The sequence below is a fragment of the Sciurus vulgaris genome (assembly GCF_902686455.1).
Source record: "Sciurus vulgaris genome assembly, chromosome: 8".
Lineage (NCBI taxonomy): Eukaryota > Metazoa > Chordata > Mammalia > Rodentia > Sciuridae > Sciurus > Sciurus vulgaris.
In genome coordinates, this window is record NC_136468.1 from 82,737,499 (window position 1) to 82,747,483 (window position 9,985).

Sequence of the window (9,985 nt, forward strand, 5' to 3'; positions counted from 1 at the left end):
TCAGGTGTTGTAGATTAAATGTATTTGTTTCATTCAATCAGAAGAAGATGAACTGCTAACTGTATTTTGAAAGGAAGTGAAAGGAAGTCATATCACTTCTCCCATTGAAATGAATGTGTGGTCATAAGTGAATATTTTAATGCTCTTCTTTTTGAAGTGCAAATCCCATACACGTTAGAATCATGCAATCAGGAGCTCCTGTGATCTTTGTTTTCAAATTTTTCAGAAAGCATTGATGACATTCTGTGGAGTGTATAGAAGATGAGTAGAAAGCAAACTTCCTGCCTTTAAAGAATGTATAAATGATGTTTGTGTTTACAATGAACTTTTTCTTAAAGTGTCACTTTTAGAATTTATTTTGAGTAAACATAATGAGTGTGGGATTTAATTTAGTGACAAATAATTCATTCTCTATCATGGAATGCTGTGCATTCAAAAGTCAACATATGGCTTCCATCAGCTGACAGCCTGGCTTTGCTACTAAATTAAATATAATCCATAGAAAAACTAGTTTTGAAAGAATTCAAACCTTCTATAATGTTCTGAGTCTTTAACTGAAAGCTCGGAAAATGGTTTCCCATAGTCAGTTGCCATTTGTGTGTATGTGCACATAAATATATATGTGTATATGTGTACATGAATGTATGTGTGTATATATGTAGATATATAACTTCATTTTACTTCAGGTTCTCTTCATTAAAAGATTTTATAATTTTATGATGAAACAAAAGTGAAACTTTTGATTTGTGATGTCATTAAAATGTTTGAGATTTTAAAATATTAAAGTATCTAAATGTGTATTAATGCATAGTTTCCATTTTTCATTAAAAGATGTTTAATAATTGTTAATTCAGTTTAACAGCACTCAGTATAACAGCACCATGGTAATGACTTACTTCTAGCCAAGAAACCTCATATATATATTTATATATATATGTATATATATATATATATATTTTTTTTTTTTAAACTGCTTGTGTTAAAATATATGAGAACTCGGTTTAGGCATTTCTGAGAACCATTCTCATTTTTTATATAAAATCAGGATTTAGAATAACAAAAATATAATAATTCCCCTGAATAAAAGAGGAATTAATTATTCAACCTGAGGAGAGAAATAAGGAGCACGCAGGTGTAACAGAGCCTGGGAGGAGACAGGTCTGTGTGCAGATATAACACAAGGCTCTGTGACTGAGGAAGGAAAAAAAAATGTCCTACATTTCATATTTCCAGGAGAGCAGTTCCTTTTACTAAATAAAGGAAATCCAGCACAACTTTACATTCGGATTTTGTGTTTGGCCTACCCCGAGCTAAGCATTTGGAAATAGTTTATTCTGTGGTCAGAATCATGCAATTTTCACCGACTAATGTGTGTGGTTGGTAGCATTTCTTGACCAAAGCTTTTTAATTGAAGCAAAATGAGAGTTTAGTCTCCACATCTTGGTCACAGATTTTTGTCATAATGACAAGTGGCAGCAAGCAGTTGCAATAGTGCTCCAGTAATGCCAATCAGAAGTCACTTCCTTCTAGGCTGCCAGAAGCATGAGAAGGAATACCCTATAGGTCCTGCTATACCATTCCTTGTAAGAGAAAAGATTCCTCTTGGTGAGAAGAGTATCTCTGGTTTTATCTAGTCTGAACATTTCTAATGCTTTGTCTTTTTGGATTAAAAGTATCCACCATTGTTTATTTATAATAAAAGTATGTAAATTAGCTTGCTTATTTAAGATAAAATTTCAGTCATGAAATTTTTCCTTTAAACCTGTTACCAAGTATGAACAAATACCAAGTATTTTTCTTAGGAAAAATACTGAACACCAAAGTTGTTTTAAATTGACCATGATTTATCCATTATGTCACAAGTTACTTGTAAGAGGAGAGTTGCCTGAATGATGAAGGAGGTATTTTAGTTCCCAAAATGGAGGAAATAACTGTATTATGCTAAAGTTACTTTAAAAATGAAAATGAAAATTGACTTTCTCCCCTGACAGGAATGTCCAGAAATTTGATAATGATTTGATAATGATAATACCTTTGGTTATATTATCAATTATTTTGACAGAGCAACTTTTGTGCAGAGATAGAAATTCAATGTAAAAAATATACTTCTACTTTTTACTTCTACCAGATAGAAAGAGTACCCCACTCCAATGCTGCAGAGAGAAACAAGCTGTCTTGTTTTCTATGTTCCATGTTAAAAAGAATCCCCCAGCCCTCATTTTAGAACTGCTAACACCTTCTTTCCCAAAAGTGGACATTGTCCACAACAACAGTCAATTCACTTTTCTTCCATACATAATTGTACATAATTCAACAATACTTGGTTCTCATTTTTACTGGCTCTGGCCAAAGTGTAGTTATTACTATAAAACAAGGATTCTCAAGTTTCTGTTAATCTGTAAATTAATACATCAGGACAAAAGGCCTTATGCCACCTTATCATTAATTACCAACATTAAAATATTTCTCTAGGATGAAGGAAAAGAATAGTATTACCTCTTATGTCTCATACTCATGTAGGAGGTGATTCCTATTTTTTTCGATCATTATGGCAAATTTAATAGTACCATGAGTATTAAAGAAGACTCCCTAGACCCAAATCAGACTACAAACACTATTATCCCAAAGTAAATATTTTCCATTTATAGGTTTAACCTCTGGGCCATGGGGAATCTGCATGAATTTTGTAGGAAAGCAATGCCACTATAAATTAAAAAAAAAAAAAAAAAAAAAAAAAAAAAAAAAAAAAAAAACCTGCAAAACCAAACAAAAACAGACCAAGAGAGTCAAGAACAAATACAATTAAAGGATCTTGGAATAAACACAGATATCTGAACACATAGGGGGAAATTGGCAAATGAAAGAAACATCCATGAATAATTTCTTGGATGTGCCTGCATTGTATCATCTCACTGAGTCACTCTACCGAACTTATGAAGTTTTAGACAAGAAACCAAAGGTTAGAGCTACTCAGAATATTGCCCAATGAAGTAGTAGTTGAGCCCAACTCTATGTAAACATGTTTACCTTCTTCCTTTCACTCTCATCTGGTACATATGAGATAGGGAGTGTGACAATAAGCAGAAAATAGCAGGTCATCATATAAAACATTTGGAAGATGATGAGAAAAGAGAACATATTTTAAGTCTCCTTTCTGACCTTTATTGAAAAAAGAAAGACAAGGATTCAAAGAGTTTATCCTTAGAGAGATGATGAGCAATCTATTCAATAATTTTCACATTTGTTAATTTGCTTCCCTCTTCATGCAAAAACAAACAAAAGTAAACATTTGTAGCTCATCTAATGATGTGCTCAGGAAAATGATGAGCAAAATTTGTTTCTTTTTAAGTGCATATCTTTAGCCTAATGAAGGGGACAAGCACAGGACAGAGGAAATCCATAGGAAGGAAACCCATGCTTGGGGAACCAGCAGCAGGAAGGTCCAGTGAGGAGACTGGACCCCACCTTGGCATGACTTTACTGAGTAACCTGGTGTTATGGTTTAAATATGGGGTATCTCCCAAAAGCTCATGTGTAGACAATGCAATGAATGGATTATGAGAGGCATAACCTAATCAGCAGATGAATCCACTGATATGGATTAATTGGGTGGTAACTTTAGGCAGGTAGGGTGTAGCTGGAAGAAGTAGGTCACTGGGGGTGTGCCTTTGGGGTTTATATTTTGTCCCTAGTGAGCAGAACTCTCTCTCTCCGCTTCCTGGTTGCTACGTCCTGAGTAGTTTTCCTCTGCCATGCCCTTTCACTATGATGTTTTCTCTCACCTCAGGCCCCACCTCAGGTCCAGTCCTATGGAATCAACCAACCATGAACTGAACTTCTGAAACCATGAGTCAAACTATACTTTTCCTTTTCTAACATTGTTTTTTCAGGTCTTTTTGTTATAGGAAAGCAAAATCTAAATAAAACAAATGGGTACCAAGAAGTGGGGTTGTTGCTGAGACTAATTTGAGCATGTGGTTCAGAAGTCTTTGGAACTGGTTTGCAAGCATGGGGGTGGGATTTTAAAATTTTAGAGATGCAAATGGAAAAGTTTTAGAATGCTATAAGCTGTGCTTAATAGTGATTCTGGTGGAACTCAGAAGACCTAACGCCAATAGGACTACGGACAGTGAAGACTGGGCTCATGCAGTTTCACAAGAGGAGGATGCTATTGGAAATTGGAATAGGGTCCATTCATGTTATGTTCTGGCAAAGAAGTTGTATACACTTCACCCATGTCCTGAAATTTTCTGAGACTGCATTTTAAGGTGATATATTAATTAATCTGATGAAGAAAATTTCAAGGCAGCACAGCATTCAGGTGGTATCATGGATATTGCTGGGAGTTTTTAGCCAAGTTTACTATGATAATCAGGAGCAGAAAGCAAAGTAGAAAGGTTTGAAAAACTTGGTGTTTGGTTAAAAAAGTGTGTGTAAAATTGGGCCTAAGAATATGGTTGTTAAAGATCCCAATAGTCACTAAAGAGATGCTGAGTACATTAAAAATGGCTTGTCATCTTTACAAAAATGGGCTAGACCATACCAATCTCAAGTTAAAGGGTATTAAAGCAAAATATTCCTTTGAGAAGAGGCTATGGGGATACCCTGCTTGCACTGGGAGGACCCAGGAAGTTGTTTCACATGCTTAGTCACATAGGCACTCAGAGGTAATTGCAACAGTGGTCCCAAGAAGCTTGGTTACTGCTTAGATGATGGCAGACTTTGTCATCAACCACAAGGGGCTGGTTCTGTAGGAATGCTGGAGTTAGGGGTCATGGAGACTTCCACCAAGATTTCCAAGGAAGGTATCACAAAAATATGATATGTTGAAATATGGTGTGTTGAAATATCAGAGTCCCTGTGAGCTGCTCCTGAAAGAGTGATGCATGAAGATGTGAGAAGGAAGCCAAAGCTTCAGTAGAGACCCCTGAGATTAAGAGATACCAATGATGTGGGACATCTGCCAAGGAAAGCTGCAGGAATTCAGCAGAAACATACTAGAGAGAGGCCATGTGGGCTGCAACTAGAAAGGCCACAGGGACAAAGCTAGACAAACTCTTTGGAAAGGACAACACCATGCCATGTGCTCCAGGTGCTGGATGTGGAGCTACAGGACTTGTTTGGCCTACTAAATTTTGGTCTTACTTTGGCTCCATTCCTTCTTTTGGTGCTCCAATTTCTCCCCTCTGGAATGGAAATGTTTACTCTCTGTCATTATATATTGGATATATGTAATTTGCTTTTGATCATTATTCTCACAGCTGAGTTTGCCTTGAGTCTCAAATTAGATTTTGGACTTGGGCTTTTGTACAAAGCTGAAACTGTTAAGACCATGGGAACTCTGGAAATGGACTAAATTTATTTTGCACTGCAAGATGGGCATAAGCTTTTGGGGGCCTGGGGCCAGCGTTATGGTTTTATATGAGGTGCTTTTCAAAAGCTCCTGTATAAGAAAATGCAAGAATTTCCAGAGGTGAAATGATCAGATTATGAGAAGGTAACTACAGGCAGGTAGGATGTGACTAAAGGAAGTAGATCACTGGGGATGTGTCTTTGTGGTTTGTATTTTGTCCCTGGTGAGTGGAGTTCTTTCTCTCTACTTCCTGGTCATCATGTCTTGAGCTGTTTTTGTCTTTTGTGCCCTTTCACCATGATGTTCTGCCTTACCTCAGAGTTATGGATTTGGTCAACAACAGACTAAACCTCTGAAACCATGAATCAAAATAAAATTTTTCTCCTCTACATTGTTCTTTTCAGGTCTTTTGGTCACAGCAATGCAAAAACTAACTAAAATACCTAGGCAACATCAACTTCTCCACGTCTCATTTCTTTTCAATTCTATTTTTCCTCACTCACTTATTAGTCATAGGAATAGTGACAAATTGATAAGATGCCTTAAGGTGCTTTGATCTTCTTACAAGAAATAGATAAATTGAAAAAGTGGCATCTTTTGATAGAACTTTATTTTGGGAGGGTATGAGAAAGAAAGAACATTGAGAGATTATAATTACTATGTCGTAAGTCTTTTTATATGTGGAGAATAATTAAAATAATTTTATTAGTTAAGAGACTACTACAAGACACATTGTTGGTCTGGCTGCAAATTCTTTTGAAAACATGCAAATGTTAAATCTGTTATATAACCAGGTAAAAAAAAAGTAATAATTTTTCTCTTGGTAAACCAGAATTGAGACTATATTTTCTTTTATGTTTCGACCTGAGGGAACTAAAACTTTTGGAACAAATATTAAGGTTCAAAAAATGGAAGACATTCTTATTAGGAATTAATTCTAATAGAGGAGAAATGAGCCCAGGTTCAATTGACCTCTTAGCACATTATTAGGTACAATTGAATAAAGCTGACATATACTGTTGGCCTACGTATTGTACCAGGCACTTTGTTACACATTTTAAATACAGTACCTAATTTAATCCTTCTTACAACCCTACATATTAGGTATTATTATTATCTCCATTTTGGAGAGGAGGAATTGAGGGGCATATAGTTCACTGACTTGCCAAGGCCCTGCAGCTAGTGACATCAGAGCTGCTATTTAACCCAAGATCTGTCTGACTTTGGAACACTGGGTCTTAAATAGTAGCCATACTTTTCATTATGGAGGTAATATAGTACTAAATGAGAAAGCCTGACCTTTGTATGTTTTTGCTGAACCCACCTTCCTTTCTCCCATCCTGCCCCAGAAATGCTTTTCTAGGATGAAGAAAAATAATTACATTGCCTCTGATGGGTCACACTCATGAATGAAGTGATTTTTATTATTTTTATTATTTTGTTAATCAACAGTCAATAGTTCATCATTCATCAATAGGACAACAAAAGCATACCAGGCTACCTAGAGTTGAACCAGACTTAATACACTGCTGTTCTTAAATAAAATTTTTCCATTGATAAATTCTACATACCCCAACACTCCATAGACACTTACTGTCATAGGCTACTGAGAAAATATCTAGTTGATATAGGGAGAAGTCTGAACTATTGAACAAATCAACTACATTGCTTTCTACTCTGAGATTTAAAAGCAGAAGTGTGTGCATAATGTAGAAATCTAAGGGTTAGTTTTAGTTCTGATAAAACTGGATTGGAGAACATAACTTGGGCTCAAAAGTCTTCATAGTCCTCTCCTTTCATCATCATCCTTAAAGAGCCAATCAGGAGATCAATAAACAAAAATCATTGGGGAGTGTAGGGCTTTATTGAACCAAATTTAAATTTCCATCCTTTCAGAATTCCCGTCTTCATTTTTGCATGTCTCTCTACTTTTCTTCCCACCCGAAGGAAGAGGTTACTCACTTGATTGGGAAAAACTTGAGAAGAGTTTCAGTTGCACACAGGTGGCCTATTCTTTCTTTGGCTCCTTTGCTCAGCACTTGACAGCCAGCAAGCCGAGCCCATTCTCCTGCCGTTTGCTTGGTAAGTCTATGGATGCAGGTGGGGTCAACCCACTCACTTTAATCTCCAATCTCACTTTCATGCTAATAAAGTAGATATTTTCATCCCTGACTGTTTTATCTCTCTTCCAAATGATTCACAATGGAAGAAACCAACAGAGAGTAGTTGGTATTCCCTTCAAAATCTCCAAGAGCCTTTAGGAAACACCAAATATGTTTTTCACTGTGTAGAAGAATAGCCAGAGATCTGAGCAGTGGGAAAATTTCCAATCAGCCTCATGTCAAACCATATACCCTAACACCAGTCAGAACCAATATTTGCCTTCCATATTTGTTTCCTCTTGAAAATGTTCTCTCCTGATATCCTAAAAGAATTATAGATAAGGGACAGGACCCCCACTCCAGGGCTTTCAAACCCCAAAGGCAAACAGATAAATTTTGTTAAGGTCCCAGTTCTTAGTGCCTTACAAAATCTCTTTCACTGTTTCTTGGACTTCCCTGCTTCTTATCTTTCCTTTCACCATGATTTGCATGTGCATTTTGAGTGTGGTAACCAGATAGTTTAGAAAAACCCTTGGCCTGAGATCTGTGACAGGCCACACTGTAAGTACAGTTGGCAGCACCACGTTCCCAATTCACCACAAAGAACATATGAACTCTTTGTACCTGACACTTTACACAATATGCTCCCTGGCTTTAAGAAAACATTATTTCATGTTCTTACTCTAATCAGTCTTGTCTGCCAGCCTCAAGAACTGAGAGGTTCATTGTTATATGCAGCTGTCATTTGTTCCATCTCCAGGCTCTCTCTGCCTTCAATATCTTTGTGGTATTTAGTGAAAGTAATTTTCAGTTGGAAATCTTCTGCCCTTTCAGTAAGTGCAAGTATAGCACTTCATCAATGGCCAAAGAATTCCAAGCTATCTGGGATGTATCAGGACAGTTGATAAAACCTCACGGAGCAACCTGTGATAGTACATCCCATCATAAATTAAAAAAAAAAAAAAAAAAAAAAAAAAGGCAGAAAGGGCCTTTGTCAGTGTTTATCTGAAGCGCTTTTATTCTTTGCCCTTGATTTCCTCTTCAGAAAATTGATGCGCCCTTAAATTGAAGCAAGAGGCTTGACAGGTGATGGTTAGTGTGATAACTGCTCAGATTTCATCAGCCAGTGTTTTTCTGGTGGTGCAATTGTCGGAACTTTCAGCTAGATTACCTGTCATCCACTACATCAGATAAAAGAGACAGGGTTGAAAGATGCAGTTTTGCCACTGTACCTTATAGGAAATGAAAAGTGCAGGTGTGGTAGCAGTAGTGAGGAAGAAGTACAATTATTTTCTAATCGGGCTGTTTCTTTGAGAAAGTTGGTGCCCAATTGGTAGCCATTGCTAAATTTGCATTGTTAAATTTATGAAGAAGAAATGAAAAGCATAGACAGTCACACTGCAGGTAGTGCTAGAAGCTCACCCTTCCCAGTCCATTTTATTTTTCTTCACATGTTGAAATAGTCATGATTTATTTTTATTAGAAGTAAAATGTTCCTATTTTGGATACATCTTTATATGCTGATGGTGAGCTTATATTTTAATCTGCTGTTAAGCTGTTTGAAATCTTGAAGGGAGGCATTATTCTGCGAAACTTTACAGAAAAAGATTTCAGTTTAAAGGATTAGAAATAACATACTTGGGGGGGGTTAAAGTGCTACATGAATATAATTTCATAAAAAAAAATTTTTCCTCAGATCTTGAAAGCAACATGAGTGTCCATCAATAGACAACTGAAAAAGGAAGTGTGATGTACATACCAAGAGTTTTATGCAGTCCATGCAGAAGAATGAAATTATGTCATTTGCAGAAAAATAGTTGGAACTGGAGAACATCATATTGAGTGAAATAATCCAGAATCAGAAAGTCAAGGGTTGTGAGAGTTCTCTCTCTCCTATGTGGAAGCTAGAAAGAGAAAACATGTACCTCATGAAAATAGAAGGGAGAAGATTGGGTTGAAGAAGGGAATCAGGGAGAGGGAGTAGGAGAGTAAAGGGGGAAATATTGGAGCATGATATTGATCAACTTCTGTTATGTGCATGTATGAATATGTTACAATGAATTTCATTACATGTAATCATAGTCCACCAATAAAAAATGAAATATAGAAAAAACACATAAACAACATGAGATGATAAATTGAAGTAGGAAAGACCTTGAATAAATAAATGCTTTTATTTGTGATGCTCTATTGCATGCTATTTCCTAAACTTCAGATTAAAAAGAATGAATGAATTCCACCTCTTTCACTCTGTTACTACCTCATAATAGAAACAAACATTTGAATATAGTTGTCATATGATAAATGGAAATTTATTTTCTGTGCAAAGAAAGAGGAGCAACTTTTTTCTTCATGGGAAAAGAACTATATGCCCTGTGATCTTACCATAATAGTTGAGACTCTTTTAAAAAAACTTACTTTCAGAGCTTTCTACAGTTGTCATTTGTTTTCCAGAGTGAAATTCAGCATCTGGTCTGTTTCTCATAGAAGAAACAATTGTTTGTTATTGGGACATAATAATGATTTTCCA